Here is a 17,685-nt window from a genome sequence, read left to right as displayed (position 1 = left end):
AACACCAGAGGACATGATGTTATCAGATACGTTAGGTAGAATCTCTGAATATAGCAGGTTCAGATGCAAATCAGCAGAGGTGTGTTAGGCCGGAGACCTTAACACAAAGCAGTCCTGTGTAGGTGGTAGGTCTACCATCTCTTGGTAAAGCTCTGAATAAGACAAACTAGTCCTTCCTAGATTGCCATGTTCGTGCACTCCATCCACCTTTATATACAAAGTAGAGTCAGCCCTTAAGTCCTGATAGTTACAAACAGATTTTCACCTACATGAATGTCCTGCAGGTATTAAAACTCATGTAAATTGCAGGGGAATTCTTCTCCGTGCAGGATTTCAAGAGTCTTGCAAGATACCAGTGTCATTGTCCACCAATTCCTGAGACAACGTGAAATGCCCCATCTATTTCCAAAGTGACTACCTCTGGGCAGTCTGGCTCTGAGTTGGCAATTATTGCTGTTCTTCCTCATTGCTTCGGCTCACTCTCTGTTCCTGCCATCGTGTAACATCAGCTAGCATTTGCCTCTAACAACACCTCCTTGTCCTCCTTACAGAAAGACAGCCATCATAAACTCTCAGCTTCAGCTGCATTGCTAACTGCCTTATCTCCTGCTCCTCTTTAGTTCACGTTCAAGGAGTGGAAGAAGATCCACTCAACGTGGTGTTTTTTTAATGCCAGACCAAAGTTCTTAGTCACTAGCCAGTCTACAGATTCGCTCGTCTAGACCCCTCAGTTGTAGGAAATGAGGCGCAAGATCATGGAGAATTGAATGCGAGCCGGGAGAGCGAGTAAACAGGTGTTGTGATTGACATGTCTGATGTGCTCAGCTCTTGCTGCCCATCACTAAGGTAGAAACACAGTGGGTGCGGGGACTTGATTTTATTCACTTTCCTATTCTCAGCTCCTAGAAGAGTTTGGTACTTGTTAGCATTCCTTAAACAATGATCGAATGACTCTTGATGACATTTGTGTGTCATCAGTCTTGTGCGTTCTTGGTCAAATCCTGCACGTACGGCTTATATCCTCTTGGCCAAGTCCTGGATGGTAAGCTTTTTATAATAAAAGCTTAACCACAGAGTATATAATACGTGGCTTAGGTATACAAGACACAACAACCAACTAAATAGCCGGGGCTTATTTGTTCCTCCTTAGAGATGTCACTTAAAGTAAAATATTATTCTTGTTTGATGCCTTTGACAGTTTTTAAAGCAGACGAGTATAATGTGTGGGAAGCAGAAGAGTGTCTTCTACCCATAGTGAATTTGAGGAGAACCATTTTTCTCTTTACGTGGAAAGAAAATACCATGCCCCAGGCTTCCCTGACAGTGTTTTTCTCTGCCCCCTGATCGCGAGGGCATAAATTATGAAATGAAATGCTGCCCAGGTCCCCAGCACGCGGCTTTTCTGCAGTGTTCAAAATATTATCATGTGCTTACGGTCACCCACATTTAAGATCCTGTGTACGCAATTGACCGTTTTTGAGTTATTTTCTAGTAATTATGTATTTTATATGTAACTAATGCCCTTTATATATTGACTTACCAGAGACCACGTTCTTAGGGGCCTTTGAAATATGAATCAGTAGTTTCTTTAAAGCATTGCATTGAATTCATGTTTCTTGAAGAGGTGGGCTAGATGTTGTTTTCCACTCATGGTTTAATTATATAAATAATGTTTGAAAAAACCCAAAAAAGTAAAGACCCTTGAAGGCTCTGAGTTTCTTGAGGGCAGGGATCTTATCTGTTGGTACGATGAGTCCTAGCCCTTTTTTTTTTTTTTTTTTTGAGTCCTATCCCTCCCCTCCTCCCCCCACTTACTGATTCTAAGGAAAAATAAACAGATGAGGCAGGAAAACATCAAAACATCAGCTATACCTCTGGTAAAATGGGATTAGAGAAGAAGGCTTAGACCTCCAGCCCAGATAGACGTGTTGATACTTCTCTCCGCACCCTGAGTCTCCTCCTTGGGACCACCCCTGGCCAAACAGTTCCCTTGTTATCCACATAACCCAACATGGCAGATCCTGGCCTTTCTCGAACCCCTTGAATGCAGGAAGGCCACATCAACACAGCAGTTATGAACAAATCAACCTTGCCTAGGACAGAGTTAGGGATCAGGGATGTTGGACTCCCATCATTTCACCTATCAAATGAATTTCTCCTTCTCCCATTTGGAGGAGGGAGAGAGCACAGCAATTTGAAGCCAGTTCTGTAGAAACACAGGGCAAGGAGTATTTTCTAAGTCATTCATCCCTGTACCTGTGGTTCTCTAGTACAGTACATAGTAGGCATTAACAAGGAGATGGATGGATCTCACGTGTATTTATTTATTGAAGCCTGTAGAGAATATTATGACTGTAGCTACAGTAGTTAGTAAATGGGCTACCTTTGTCATTCCGCAATGAAGAGAATTTTCAATGAACATCTTTTTGGATAGCATTTCAGGTATCCAGTGAGGTAGACAGGAGCAAGGAAAAAAGCCACCGTCCCTAGAGAAGGGGGAAAGTTAGACTTAAGCTAAAGCAGACCATCCCATTAGAGTTGTCCTTTGCATTGTTCAGCTCTTCATCTTAAGGGGAAGCTGGGATTTTGACAGCAAGTTGCCAAAGAGAGCACTTGAAGTTCTAGCTCAAGTTCTGTATTGTGAAAAAGTGGTAATTTAATCGGAAGAAATAGGCTAACTTCCTTGTCATGTAACCTTTAGCAGTGAGCTTGCCACGTGGTCACTGCCGCATGGAAAAGCTGGCTGATGTCTCGTATGTTCTGCTGTGCTTTGAAGTCGGACGACGGGGAAAGGATTCTCATTCTTCGGGATGTGTCAGACCGTTCTCTCTGTGCTCTGTGTTGCTCAACACGGTTGTGTTTTTGGCTGCTCTTCAGTGCAGAGCACTTCTAGAGCTTACATATTTATGATAACTTGAGGCCATCTGCTGCTCGGCTCCTATCAGAACGAGGCACAATTGTCAACTTAAACACAGTCATACTTATTGCACCAAAGCGCTTTCCATAGTATTTATTTTCTAATGTACTAGATTTTGTTGTTCTAACCTTACATTGTTATTACATGCAGCTTTTTAAGGTAAAGAACTATCCTTCCTGCCAGGAAAAAAAAAAAAATTCACCAGGCTGCCTTTTATTTCTGGGCCAAGGTGCAGGGCTCTCAACATGACAAAGATTCATTTTGACCTTCTGATTTAGCATGTAAATTAGGATACTTGAAGCAGAAGGCTCCATATTTTCTTCTAGTTCATGTGTAATGCCAACAGATTGGCATAAATCAAAATGGAACACTTACAAAGCAGATACCATTTATAAAATGTCAATTAGAGAAGGAAAAACTGCATATAGAAGTTAGCTAACTGGTGATATCAATTAGAATGGTTTTCTCTGTTGCTTAATAACACTGTTAGCATTTTGCAACTGGGTAAGAACACAGTGTATTCTCCCTCCTGTTATTTTGAAAAACCTCTTGAACAAATGTGTCTATCAATATTCCTTAATTGCATTTACCTGCAGAAAACCCCTGAAGATCCCAGTGGTTGTTTTGAATCTTGTACCCGTAAACACCATAGATTTCTGGACTCTGGGGGGAGAACTGCATGGAATTTTGTATAAATAATTTCAATGATTAGAGGAACAGGTCAAAATTCATATTATGGGGTTTCATGCCCCTATAAATAGGCTTTCTTAATTATCTGGATCAGAGGTTGGCAATGTGTGGCCTTTGGGCCAAATCTGGACCACTGTGTCCTTTTGTAGGGCCCATGAGCTAAGAATATTCTTTAAATTCTTAAATGGTCACTTTAAATGATTATTTAGGCACAGTGTTTATTCTGTTGCTTGGCCCTCAAAGCCTAAATATTTACTGTTTAGTCTTTTGAGAAAAAGTTTGCCAACTTCTGATCTGGATTATGGTAATAAGATTTTGCTTAATTGAACGGCTGTGATAGATCTGTGGTAGGTAAAAAAATGTCTTTAGGGGATGACATTCACGTCGTCCATAGATACTCGACGTAAGCAAAATGCCACCACAGCTTGTGCTGTGAATGGAGAAGCTTTAAAACCAAGAAACTTTTTAATATAAGAATCTAAGAAGCTTCTTTCTAATTCTTTTTCTTTCTTTCTTTCTTTCTTTCTTTCTTTCTTTTTTCTTTTCTTTCTTTCTTTCTTTCTTTCTTTCTTCCTTCCTTCCTTCCTTCCTTCCTTCCTTCCTATTTAAATTCAATTAATTAACATTGTATTATTAGTTTCAGAGGTAGAGTTTAGTGATTCATCAGTTGCATGTAACACCCAGTGCTCCTTACATCATGTGCCCTCCTTAATGCCCATCACCCAGTTATCCCATCCCCCACTACTCTCCCCTCCAGCAACCCTCAGTTGGTTTCCTATGATTAAGAGTCTCTTATGGTTTGCCTCCCTCTCTATTTTCATCTTGTTTTATTTTTCCCTCCCTTCCCCTGTGCTCCTCTGTTCTGCTTCTTAAATTCCACATATGCATGAAATCATATGATAGTTGTCTTTCTCTGACTTATTTTGCTTAGCATTATACCTTCTAGTTCCATCCACATTGTTGCAAATGGGAAGATTTCATTTTTTGATGGCTGAGTAATATCCCATTTCTTAATACATTTTTCGTGTAAGCCACTGAACAGCCATCAGTGGAAAAGAGATGAGATTAACTCCGAACCCAGAATCCTCAAAAGGCTGCAGCGACATTCATAGGGATTCCAGAGCTCATTCATAGCTACAAGGTGATGGTCAGTTAGATCAAGACAATAAAACAAGGATGCATCAGCAAAACAGTAATTCTTGGGACATGGGTGTCAGTTTCAGTTAGAAATCTACATGCCAATGATAGGAGATTTATAAATATCATTTTCATGTATTATATGCATAAAAATAAAATTAATGGCCCTGGCATGATGGGTGACTTTCTCTGGAACTTAAATGCAGAACAGGTCTGGTGGTGAAACTCTAGAGCTGTAAGGGAGTGGCCATAGAAATCAATTGTGATCTCTTTCGTACCAAGCAGCTGTGACCATTCAGCACTTGAAAGCCCAATTAGCTTTGCAACTGTGGAAAGGTAGGCATCTGTGCCCTTCCCTTCGGATGCTTGCCACATACCTATGGCTTTGGTGACAAAGCTGATGTCCCATGTTTTTGATCTTATAACTTTGCCCCCTCTCCTTAGCCTATTTTCAATTTCACGTCTCATTAATGATGATTTCAACACATATTTCATGTGCTCTGGTTCTCATTAAATTTGTGGAATATGTACCTGGCAGAAGAACTTGCTTTTCTTCTGCTCTTTAAGTTTTGACAAGCTTTCAAACGCACCTTAATGAAATTCTTCAAAAGCAGCCTCTCCATTATGGTGCCAGGCCCTGGAGAGCTGTGAAGCAAGTGTAGGGCAAACCTGTTGGAGGTGGGTGTGAACAGTGAGGCAGGAGAGTTACTCTTTCTGAGGTTGGGCAGGTTGCCTAGCCACTGTGTGGCTCCATTTTTCATATAAGCAGAACTGCGGGGCCGTGAGAGATTCACTCCATGGTTCCTCCTGTTTTGAAAAGTTTGATTCTGTGATGAGAAGAAAACTGGCTTTCCACCACAAACTTAATTGCTCGAAACAATACAACTTTATCATCATTTTAATGGTTCCGAAGGTAAGAAGTCCTAAAATCAAGGTGTTGGAAGGGCTGGTTCTTTCTGGAGGCTCTGGGGGTAAATCCATATCGTTGTCTTTCTCAGCTTGCAAGGACTATCCTCCGTCCTTGGCTATGGCCTCTGATTACTTTGCCTCTTCCCCCTCTTCTTCCCTTGTCACATTGCCTTCTCTCCAACTCTGAGCCTCCTGCCTCCGTCTTAGAATGACCCTGTGACTCTGTCGAGCCCACCAGAATAATCCAGACTGTTCTTCCCATTGCAAGATACTTATTCACACCTGTAAAGTCCTTTTGCTGGGTAAGGTAAGATATTCACAGGTTGTGACAATTAGGGTTTGGACATTTGTTGGTGGACGGATGGGTGGGGCAACGGGAGGAGCTGGTTTTATTTTGTCTACCAAGTATTCCTAACGTGTCTCTTCAAAACCCTTCAGTGGTTCCCTGTTGCCCAGAACATAAAGTATATTGAAGATGCATCTTTCTTTTAAAATAAAACAAATAAGGACTACAATAAACCAGATTGCAATTTCCTTTTTACCCTGATGACAAGGAAGCTCAGCTCCTGTCTAAGCTTAATTACAGTAACTTTGCTGATATTTACATATTTTATTATGTTCCTTGGTCCTATTTTATTTTGTATGAGTTAATTTTACTTGTTTTACTTTTCTGAAAAAGGCAGTATATGATTTTATTCTCTGTGTGTGTGTGTGTGTGTGTGTGTGTTTGTATTTTAAAAATTGTGTAGCACGGGGCGCCTGGGTAGCGCAGTCGTTAAAGCGTCTGCCTTCGGCTCAGGGCGTGATCCCGGCGTGCCAGGATCGAGTCCCACATCAGGCTCCTCCGCTGTGAGCCTGCTTCTTCCTCTCCTACTCCCCCTGCTTGTGTTCCCTCTCTCACTGGCTGTCTCTCTGTCGCATAAATAAATAAAATCTTTAAAAAAAAAAAAATTGTGTAGCACTTTCCTTTTGGAAGTATTAAGGTATCTGAGCCCTAAAATCAGGTCTTTGTTTTTCTACAGTTTGGCCTTTTTTTTTTTTTTTTTAACATGTTCAGCTTCATCCCCTAATCAATGGCTATAAACTGCCCCACAATGAGCATGTAGTTTATTTCGGGTCTGCAGCTTTTATGATATTGGTCATATAGGTCCTTATTTTACTTAGGTTTCTTTCCAAGTGGCAGTAACTTATCCCATGTGTCTCAAGCCAAAGAATATGATGACTCTTAATGAAGACAGAGCTTGCTCTCCTTATAGCCTGATGGACCTTCAAACAAGAGCTCTAGGATTCAGTTTTTGTCTATCTTTTGCCTCTGCTTTCTTCTGGATTTTATTTTTATTTTTTGGTCCCATGTTGGCAAGATGACAGCAGTAGCTCAAGCCTTCTACCCTTGTGAGTTTCAGTGTTCTGGGATAGAGCAGTGAACTCATCAGTTGGGTGTAAGACCTGGTTAGGTCTAACTGGGTCTGCGTGGGTAAGACAGAGTCATGAACTCCTCATCATCACACCAATTATTGTGATCACAGGCAAACACAAGGCATTGACATCTTAGGTCTGGGTCACAGGATTTGTACATGGAGTTGGAAGGTAGGACCCTACCTGAGCTACAGGGTAAGGGGAAGGAAAGGTCTTCTGCTAAAGGAAAATCAGGCTGTTACTAGCATTGAGCTAACAGATGCTGGATGGTCCAAAGCTCATGACTATAGACGCTGTTCCCATCTATGATGTTTCTTTCTTACTTTATTCTCCCTTTTTATTTTTTTAAAGATTTTTTTTTTTTAAAGATTTTATTTATTCAGTTGACAGAGAGAGACAGCCAGCGAGAGAGGGAACACAAGCAGGGGGAGAGGGAGAGGAAGAAGCAGGCTTCCTGCCGAGCAGAGAGCCTGATGCGGGGCTCAATCCCAGGACCCTGGGATCAGGCCCTGAGCCAAAGGCAGACGCTTAACGACTGAGCCACTGAGGTGCCCCCCCCATCTATGATGTTTCTATCCTCTCTGTTATTTGTATCTGCAACTATTCTTTAAATTCTAGTTATTTTTTTTAAAGATTTTATTTATTTGAGAGAAAGAGGCAGAGGTAATGAGAGAGATCATGAGTGAGGAGGAGAGGGAGAAGCAGACTCCCTGCTGAGCAGGGAACCTGATGCGGGGCTAGATCCCAGGACTCTGGGATCATGACCTGAGCCAAAGGCAGGCTCTTAACCGACTGAGCCACCAGGCACCCCTGGTTAAACAATTTATTTTTAACCTCTTCTCTGAGTCCTTTCTGCAGGAGTCTTTGTACAGAATCATCTTTAATTTATCTAATTATCTGTAGAATCTATTCTTTCATTTAACAAACATATAAAGTACATTCACCTCTCAGACCCTGTATGCTGACTACAGAAATGTGGATCGTTTGCTCTGAGGGACTTGCAGTGTAGAGGGGGAGACTGGCATTTCACAGGTAATTGTAGGCATGATGAATGTTACCACTAAAGAGGAGATGGGAAAGTTGAACAGGGACATTCAGTCAGGGGGTTCTGAGAGGTCTTCCACGCACAGGTGGTTTATTTAATACGAATTGTGGAATAACCTTGACACAAGTGAGGAGAGTTTAGAATAAGCTGAATGGAATACTGCAGATTGAAGGAAGCAGAAAGGCCCAGAAACTTTTTTTTTCTTTTCAGTGTGGGTGCATAAGTGGGGTGGGGGAAGTGTGGGAGGGGAGGAGGAGAGGGAGGGAGAGAATCTTAAGCAGGCTCCGTGCTCAGTGCAGGATGTGAGGCGGGGCTCGATCTCACAACCGTGAGATGATGACCTGAGCTGAAATCAAGAGTTGGAGGCTTAACTGACTGAGCCACCCAGGCGCCCTAAGGCTCAGAGAGTTTTACACACCAGAGTCTCAAACTTGTGTGTCTAGAAGGATGGCTAATCAAAAGAAATGAGCCAGGATTGGTACAAAACGTGCGGCAGGGATTGTGGATCAGAACACTCAAGCCCATTTCAAGTGGCTTTGTCCTCTGAGCTCCAACCCAGCATGTTAGATTGTCTGATTTTTCAAGAGTTTCTCATTTCATCCTTGGAAAAGTAAAAAAAAAAAAAAATTTTGGCACTTGATTAAAATTTAATTGTGTGGGCAAAATAAAATTTTGGCTGAAGTGTTTCTGTGCCTATTTTGTGACTTCCGGTACACATGAATCTGTTCAGGAGCTAAGAATTGTAATCTGTGGCTTTCGGATTATATCCATTAAGTGTTTTAAGAAAGGAAGAGTGAGTGTTGTGCTAGATGTGGTGTATACTGGCTTATGAAAGCTGACGGTTCACTTTGTAGGACTTTGGCAAGCAAGTTGTTAAACCATTGGTAGCTTGAAATCCACCATGGAGAACTGTTTACACCATGGAAATTGGCAAATACCACAAATCACTCTTCTTGCCTCTGGGATGGTTGTTAAACATTTGCAACACACCTCTGAGTCTGTTCATCAAATACATACATATTTTATATATATATATATATATATATATATATATATATATATATACACACACACACACATGTATATATATACACACATATATGTATATATATAAATGATACATATTTATATGCATATATATTAAGATTTTTTTTATCTTTACATTTTTAAAGATTTATTTATTTGAGAGAGAGAGAGCACAAGCAGGAGGGGTGGAAGGAGAAGGAGAGAGAATCTCAAGCAGGGTCTGCGCTGAGCATGGAGTCCGATGTGGGGCTCGATCTCACGACCCTGAGCACACAACCTCAGTTGAAAACAAGAGTTGGGCACTTGACTGACTTCACCACCTAGGTGCCCCTTAAGATTTTATTTTTAAGCAATCTCTATACCCAACATGGGGCTTGAACTCACAACCCTGAGCTCGAGAGTCACACGCTCCACCGACTAGCGCGACAGGTGGCCCTATACATATATTTTATATAATACACTTTCATATATATAATTTGAGAGATTTTTCTGGCTGCACTGTGGAGAGTGGACTGGACAGGGCAAAATGGAAGATGTTGTAATAGTGCAGGTGAGAAATTATGATGGCAGAGGAAGGAGATGAGTGAGTTAACGTAGAAGCTTTTGCCTCAAACAAATGGTTTACAACAGCAGCCATTTGTTTAGCTTGACATTCCTGGCCGTTCTCTTGGTTTGTGTGAGGCTCGACAGAGTTTGATTGGGCCTGCTTGTGTGTTGCTTGCTTATGTGTCTGTGGCCATTTAGCAGGTCATCTAGGGGCTGAATGATCAGGATCGTTCCATTTAGACGTCTGAGGTTGGCTGGCTTTGGCTGAGTGATAGAGTGGCCGGCCTTGTTCACACACTTACTGTCAAAACAACAGCAAGAAGCAAGTCCCAATGTCAAGTGCCTCTCAAATGTTTGCTCACATCCCACTAGTCAAAGTAAGTCATAGATGACCATCCTTGATTCAAGGGTAGAACAAACAGATGCTCTTGCTGGGAGAAGCTACAAAGTCACATTGCAAGGGATTGATAAAAGGAGGGGAGAAATCTGTGGCCAGTTGTGCAGTCCATCGTGATGGATTTAGGAGGTAGCTAGGAAATTGTATTATCAGGACTGCTGGTGACTGATTGACTGTGGAAGGTGAGGAAGAAGAGTGAGGCATGATTAGTTAACTTGTTCGTGCATGTGATCTCCCTACCTGCATATAACTGCAGGCAGTGAAGTACAAGAAACTATTGCCTAAGACCTTGGATGACTTTGTTGTCCAGTGAAGTAAAATTATTCTCTTGTCAATTTTGCCACGGAACTGAGTTGGACTAAGTCACAGCACCAATGTGCCACACATGGAATTGTATTCCTTGTTCTTCGTTTCCTTCCAAATAAACTTGCCCCAAACTTCCTTGTTTCACAAAGTCCCACCTGAGAAATAAAAGTTGCACACCCCAGTTCTTTCTGCCATGATGCATTTGATAATCTTGTATGTTGAGACCTCCGTGTTCGGGCTCAGTCCTTGAAGTGTATATACATATAGGTAAAAATGGTTTGTAATTCTACTGATGCTTTGATGTCCCTTGTTGCTCCGAGATTCTTGAAGTGAATGGACTAGAGAAGAGTGTATGCTCCGGGGAATGGGGACCATGTCTTTGTTGCTCAGGGCTCTGTCCCTGGTGCTGGAACAGCATCTGATGCACAGTAGGCTTCAAATACCTATTTGTTGAAAAAGGGAGCCTTTGGAATTTATTTTGTAGTTCATGGACTGACATACCCGTCTTTATTCTCTAAACAAGAGATGTAAAACACATCAGAAAACCAGCCTCCACTCCGAGTTCACTTCCTTCAGCTCCTTGCTGTAATTCCTCAGTAACCTCTACATCCAAAGAAACACTTGTGCCAGCAAAGTGTGTTTAAGCTTACACTGCTACCTGTCGCTCTTGTCCAAATTGCTATAAAAACCCAAGCATGGTTTTAAATGCTAGTAAAGCAATTACAGCACTAGAAATGTAAGGTTTCCAAAATTAATGGTGATTTTGCTGGTGAATCATAGACTTGATCCAAAAGCGAAGGCTTAGTTTAGGTTTCATAACTCTTGGTAGAGTCTCTTTTTTCAACTGTATCTGCACTTGGTTCTGCAATAACTGTATTGTTTTTCCTCTTTGTTTTTGGATGGAGCCACTTTCTACTACTCTTTGCCTTAGTGGTGCTAAGTAGATGATTATTAATAATGAAGAGAATCAGAATTGCTGGGTCACATTCATTAATGGGGTTACATCGTGCTTTCTGGAGTGTGGAGTGTATCTATCTACCCCACGCCTTCTGCCTGCCATGATTGACAAAGATACTTCTGGCTTTCAGTTGCCGGCCCGGATATCTGCAGGTAGTCCTAAACTATTCCCTGTTGAGATCAAAACATAGTGTGGAATTTTGAAAGAAGTGTGAGGAAAGAAGGGAGCCATGGAAAGTGGAAAAAAAAAAAAAAGTGATTTGGAAGGGTTAACGAAGTGGGAGAGCAGACCTGTGGTCAACTGCGGGGTGGAGGGAAGAAGAGAAGATCATCTCAAGACCAGAGCTGCCCGTGTGACTTTCAATTAATTGAGAATGCAAGTCTTTAAAGTCCTTTTTGGTTGCTTTGTCATAATGAACATATATTTAACGTGAGAAAATAGAGTCATCTTATATACCTATGGCTTTTTAAAATTTTAAGGGAAGAAATGCAGACAGCCAGGGTAGAAAGCAAACAGCTCCTGTTAATGATCGGTTTTCCAGGAAGGGATAAGTAGGGGGGAAAATGATGCAAATGAATTGGTGTCATCTTTCCTTAGCTTGTATTCATGGACAGCGACTCCTTATAACAGGAGTTCCGTATTCTCATCAATGGCAGAATAAATCATCCTATGCCTACCGAAGCTTGGTAAAAGATACTGGAATTTTTAAGAAAACCTTGTATTCCAAAGAGAGGAGTTTGAAAAAATAGGGGGTTGCACAGGTCAGGATCCTAGCAGCTCCGCAGGGAATGAAAGGTGTTTATGTCCCATCGATTCTGACAACCTGCCCACTTTTAAATGAGTCATCGGGGACAGGGTGTAAAGTGAAGCAGCTTCGCCATTCCAGTGTCTTGACACATTTTTTGATTACGCCATTAAACACAGTAAGGCTACATCTTGAGTTATTTTATAGATCGGCAGGTAAAGAGGTGGCGTTTTCTGAATTTCACTTTATCTGATTTGGAATCCCTCTTTATGTGCCTGCATTTGATTCATCGTTACCGAGTGAATTAAACTTGCATGCGTGATGCAGTTTTTAGAATCCATAACTCAAGCACAGCAATAAAAATGGCAGCTCCCTTTTTTAGAGAACTGGCTCAAAGTCTCATTCCTTGTGCAAAAGATAGTAATTGTTCCTCTCCATGAAGTTCAGCTAACTGTTACAGGAGAGCACGTTGGTTTACACTAAATGTTTTTACTGTGCTCTTGCTCAAATATAAGCTCAAAATTAAAATGCCATTTTTGCCATTTAGCTTTATGACTAATCATTGCCTAAGTGGCAGCTGGATTTCCGAATTGGGCTGCCTAGCTGTGAACCACCAAATAGGATTGCTTATCAGAGACAGTTTGCTGCAAAACTAAACCCTGAAACGAATTACAAGCAAGCAATTAAAACAGAGGGCGTTTTTCAGTAGACCAATGATCATCTAAGTGCGGTTATTTGCTCTCTATTCCCTTAATTATGCAATCTGTTTAGTGGAATTTGAAAACAGTAGTCCATTCTTCTTTTATTTGGTAAATGTCGGGATCAGGCCAGTGGACCAGCTTCTTTTTCTGAATTGAACTAGACAATCTCCTTCGAAGATCTGTCTCCCGGTGTAGGATTTGGATAAGTCGGTTTCTACTTGCCTGAAATCAGAGAGCGATTAACTGCCTGTATTTGCCTGCCAAAGTTGAGATGCTTTGCGAAGTCAAGAATAATAACAGCAGAAATATAGGAAAAATGTAATCCCACTATTAAGAGACAATATAACCCATTGATCTCACAGAAGCAGTAGTGCAGCTGTATAGGGATAATGAAGAGAATGCCGAGGCTTTTTACCTGTGTGTAGATGGCCATCAATTTCATAGAGACAGGAAAATACCAAACTCATTTCATTTTAGTGTTTGAGATTCTGCTTGAATTTAAGATGAAAGGTCTGAGATTCATTAGGAATAGAAGCAACGTTGTATCTATCCTCAGAACACGTTTTGTGCATAGTTAAATGGCATTCTTTTAATCTAGTTAATTTGAAAACACCAAAGACGAAAATTACTGCCCTTGTGAAGAAGAATAATTACAAAATGACATGGGCAACTTTAGATCAATTTAGTGACCTAGAAGATTTTCATCAACTAAAACAGGACAAGAGATAGCAGGAATCAATCTGATTGTTTTTCTGAAAATTTGAAAGCTTTGAGGGGATTATCTTTGGGGTACAAGTACATTATATTTTGAGTTTGAAATAAAAAAAAACAACGATCCAAATGTTAGAAAAAGTCCTCCATTCTATTGTCTGTGGTACAGGTTTGCAAACTCTGCTGCATGCTAGGATCGCCAGGGGAGTTTTTTAAAAATGCTGATGCCCAGGCCACCTCCCAGATCATGAAATTGGGATACGTGCCATCATCTTTGAAATTTCAGTTCTGTCTCTTACAAAAAAATTCCTTTGACTCATTGATGGAAAAAATGATTGTCAATGGCTGAGTCCATATATGTAATCATAGCTAATGTTCTCAACCAAAAAATAAAAATAAGATTAATAATTGATAATTTCCCTCCACTAATGATGATGAGTGAAGGGTTTTTTGTCCATTAACCTCTTAACCTTGATAAGTACTATTTAATAATGTGGTATCAGTCCAGCATTTCCTTTTATGAGTGAAATGAGCTTGCAAGGATGGATATTGATGGCATGTTTCTAAGAAGAATTAAGTTTGTTTAATAACTTCAGAAATCCGGACAACTGGTGAAATCCACTGGTAGGCTGTTAAGTATTGAAAGTACTATGAACTTTTTTTTTTTTTTTTAACCGGTTCCAGAGTTTTGTTAGATCTCAATCTCTGCCTTGGGGTACAGGGTGTGATTGACAGGAGGGATTGTACGCCAATAGCTTGTGGGCTTTGTTTGGCCCAAATAGGTGCTGTGTTCAGCCTGCATAGTGTTTCGTTATCTGTCAGAATACACAGCAAAATCTTAATTTCTTGTTTGCAATAAACGTTTAGTGTATCCAGAACTGAGAATCTGCTGCTATAATCCCAGAGACTGGGCTTTCATTTGTTCTGTGCCTATTTAGCTTATATGGCTGCTCTTATTTACTCTGTAGTCCTGTAAGCTTGAGGTCCCCTGCATTAGACAAGGGCCTGAGGCAGGGAATGGTTTATTTTTTGGGTGTTAGTTTCCTCTAATGGAAACAAAGCCTTATCTTTTCTTCTATTCCTTCTTCAAACGATCTTAGGCTCCAAGGAGAAATACCGTCCTTTGTTGTGTTAGTTTCCTAGCACTGCCCTATCAAAGTACCATGAACTGGATGGCTTCCCACAACAGAAATTCTCTCTCTCAGTTGTGGAGGCTAGAAGTCCAAAATCAGGGTATTGATGGGGCCATACTCCCTCTGAAGGCTCTAGGGGAGGATCTTTCCTTGCCTCTTCCAGCTTCTGATCGCGCCACGTGTTCCTTGGCTTGCTGCTGCAGCATGGCCGGCAGTCTCTTCCTCCACTGTCACTCTCTGGGTGTCTGTCTTCACTCGGTCATTTCCTTTTCTTGCAAGGACACAGGTCATTTAGATTAAACTTCATCTTTACCTGATTACATTTGTGAAGATCTTGTCTCTAAACAAGGTCACATTCATAGGTACTGACTCCAGTGTATCTTTTGGGGGGGATATGATTCAACCTACAACACTTGCATTGAGGAGAGAGCAAGACCGGTATGACCAATGGCCTTGGGCTGTGTGTAGTCAGGTCCTTAGGGTGGCGCAAGATGCTTCCAGCCACAGTGACCTTGTTTTGCCATGTTCCTTCCTCTTGGAATAACATGTCTCTGTTAAGAGTCACCATCTGTTACGTACCTGCCTTGTCCTTCTACTAAGCAACTACACACATTGGGGGTACCCAGAAATACTTGAAAAGTAAATCAGTGTGCTTATTAGAAGTGGGCATGGATGCCAGAGCCAAAATTTGCCAAAGTAGGATTTCTGAGTCTTGCTTTCTTCCTTTCTTAATGCTAAGTTGGTACAAAAGGTGGGAGAGATCCTTTAAATTTTTCGCTGCTTCTGGTTTATACTCTTCCCCCTCTTTGCCCCAATTTTGGAGATCCAATGGTTGTAGCCATTTTACTTTATTACTATGGCATTGTAAGTTTGTTCCCTGGTTGTAATACTTCTGGACTCATGTCTAATTAAAGGTCATTTGCACCATTAATTCAGGGGATTCCCATCTCCATATGAATGAACTGAACTTCTACCTGAGAATTGAATGTATAATGCAAGTCACCGGACTATACTTAGCATGGTCTTTTCCCTCAACACATGAAGGATTCTTATTTTGTTAAATTATGAGTATTCTCATTTTATTCAGTCTGATAATCTCTGTCTTTGAATTAGTGTGGTTAGGTCACTTACATTTAATGTAGTGATATATTTGGACTTGATTCTATCATTTAATTATTTGGATCTTTTTGTTTGTTTGCATTTTTGGTATATCACCACTGCTTTTTGCTCCTTTGTTCCCCATTTCTTGGCTTCTTTTGCCTAAATTCTAATACTTTTTGTTATCTATTGGCTTTTTGGTTATATCTCTTTGTATTATTTTTTAGTGGTTGCTCTAGGGTTTAAAATATACATATCTCTCACAGTCTACTTTAAAGTTAATATTTGGACCCACCAAGCAAAATATAGAAGCCTTACAAGCATATAAATCTCTTTATTCTCCTTCCTTTATATTATAGTTGTCAAATATATTACATACATATACATTAAAAACCCCACCGGATAATGTGATAATTTTTGCTTTCAACAGTCATATACAATTTTTTTTCAAATGAAAGAGGAGAAAAATAGATTATATGTATCTAGTTATTCACTGCTTATGTTGCTTTTCCTTTACTGATTACATTCCAGATTTCTCTCTGATAGAATTTCCCTTCAGTGTGAAGAATATCCCTTAGCACTTCTTTTAGGCCTACAATAAATTGTACTTTCATTTTAGAGGTGTGAAGTCATCAAGGTTTCAGTATCGTGTATGGGTATATGTTGAGTGTGTGCTTCTCTTTTGTTTTCTGATGAGAAACACAGTTAATTCTTTTGATGGCTATGTTTTTTTTCCCCCCAGTACCTATTATGTTCCAGGCACTGTTTTTCATCAGACAATTGATGATTGAGCAGTAGACAAAAGAAAAAAAATATTTGCCCTCTTGAGGCTAACATCATACGTGGAGGGGAAATAGACAATGAATAAACAATAAAGCAGAGTATGGCAGATGTCATGAGTTCTACGGGGAGAATTAAAGCTGAGATCATAGGTGGACTTTTAAATTGGGTGCTCAAGGATGACTTCTCCGAGAAGGGAATGTGGGAGTAAAGATTTGAATCAGGTGAAGGAGCCAGCCCTGATGAATTCTGGAGGAAGAATATTCCAGGTGAGAGAACAGCAAGTGCAGATGTCCTGAGTCAGAAGATGACTGGCATGTTTGAGGAGGAGCAAGGAGGCCAATGTGGCCAGGTGGCAAGGTAGAAGGGTGGTAAGGGGTGTGGGAAGTCAGCCATGTAGGTGAGGCTGGGATCACAGAGAGGCTATAGTGAAAAAGAGCAGGAAAGGAGAGCCATCTGTTATACATAGCATGAATTTTATATGGAAAAATTGTATTTTTCCATTTTTATGCTTCTGGGGTTCTAACAAGGGGGAAAAAACCCCTCAAATACTTAAGACTTGTCTCTAATGGAACTATGCGAATGTAAGCCTAGCATTGGAGTCTTCCAATTTTGTCAGGCAAGCTGGAGATAGACCATTGAGTTAAATATCTTGACTTTAAAATATTGACAACTGAGAAATTAAAATCTCCAAGGATCCCTGAGCCAAACACAACACCTGTGGCTGGAATAATTTTACAAGTTGCCAGATTTTGAGCACATGCCTAGAAGCTTTATCAACAACAAACAGTTCCATTCCATCCCTCTTTAAGGAAAACAGTAGTTTGTGCACAGATTGCTTTAAATCTGATTTGTACTCCTCTGCCCTCTTTCGTTTAATTTAATGTTGTAGTCAAGGATTGTGTACCATAGTGAACAGCTTGGTGAAAAATATCTTATTTGCAGGTGTTGCTGCTCGTAGTGTAGATTAGATGTGACCTGTTGGGGTGAATCATGGGGTTCTGGTTTGTAAGTAGCTCAAGGACGAGCACCATGATGCCGCCGGGCATCTACCTTCCCCCCTTCTTTCTTCTTTACGTGGCAGACTTTGGACATTCATCTGACTTTATTGCCTGAGAGGTTTATTGTACTTACCACAGCTTTCTCCACAGCCTGGTGAGATAATTATGA

Source organism: Ursus arctos, unplaced genomic scaffold (genome assembly GCF_023065955.2).
Source record: "Ursus arctos isolate Adak ecotype North America unplaced genomic scaffold, UrsArc2.0 scaffold_14, whole genome shotgun sequence".
NCBI lineage: Eukaryota > Metazoa > Chordata > Mammalia > Carnivora > Ursidae > Ursus > Ursus arctos.
This window is presented reverse-complemented; position numbering follows the sequence as displayed.